Source organism: Pteropus vampyrus, unplaced genomic scaffold (genome assembly GCF_000151845.1).
Source record: "Pteropus vampyrus isolate Shadow unplaced genomic scaffold, Pvam_2.0 Scaffold997, whole genome shotgun sequence".
In the NCBI taxonomy this organism is placed as follows: Eukaryota; Metazoa; Chordata; class Mammalia; order Chiroptera; family Pteropodidae; genus Pteropus; species Pteropus vampyrus.
Window position 1 is genome coordinate 17519 of NW_011889778.1, and position 1098 is coordinate 18616.

A 1098-nucleotide genomic window follows, 5' to 3' on the forward strand; every position below is an offset into this window, starting at 1 on the left:
AAGGATGGATTCCTTCATGACAAGATAGGCTACATCATTTACGGGGTCCTTTGAGGGTGGGGCCCTGTGCAACCTCATGAGTCACAGACCATGAGCTAGCCCTGGTCCACACAGTGACTCCTGTATGTGCTCAGCAGGACGTTGACATATCCCTGTCCCGTTCGCCTGGGATATGATGCGGGCGGGCTCTTTGCCCTGTCCGACTTCCTCTTTCACCGACTGTGCCTTCTGCATCCATGGCTTCTGACACAACGACAGCCAGTCCCAGGCCACCGTGTCTGGTGAGGCTGAGGACATGACCCACATGAGAGATCCACACTGATAACAGATGCCACCACTGGCAAATGCATGCACACTGTGACACTTCCCATGTACCAGCTGCCACTATGCAGAGAGCATTTGATTTCACCATTTCTTGTACTCTGTGAATCCAGGGTCAAGGTTCTCTTTCTGCCTCTCTCACAAGAACTTCTCTGCTCTCCTTTCTCCATCTCCTTTCTGTCCAAGCCACATAACAGCATGTTTTCCCCAAGCCTTAGTTTCTCCCCACTACTCATAGGTTAAATCCTACCATTTCTGTCCTCCACTCACACCTACCAACGACCATGCAAAATTACCGAAGTGTGTGGGCTTGAGGCTCTTCGTGCCCTAAATTAAGTACATGAAAGCATGAGATCGAATGCAGCCGAGGTCTGGGAAAGGGGAACTTCCAGTTTGTACTGGCGTTGAAGCTACTGTTATAATTAGCAAGAGAAGCTGCAATTTAGGATTCCAGCCACCACCGTATCTAATGGCAGATGAAACAAGTTACCGGAGTTGGATCTCCTTCCTTTGAACTTCGTGTCTCCATGGTCATTGTTCCTTGTACAGCCGGAATGCCAGTCGGGGGATATACCAAGGCACCATCTTGCTATCTCACTGAGATTACCTGCCTTGTGATTACAACCCATGCTGACAAGATGTTATAAGCCAAGTAAAAAGACAGGATGAACCTGGGGTGTTGCTAATGCTGGTGGTGTTTCTATGCTCCAACTGGAGATGCAAATCTAGATATAATAAATGCAGACGTGTAGCATCCTGGATAGGGAGATTGAAGAT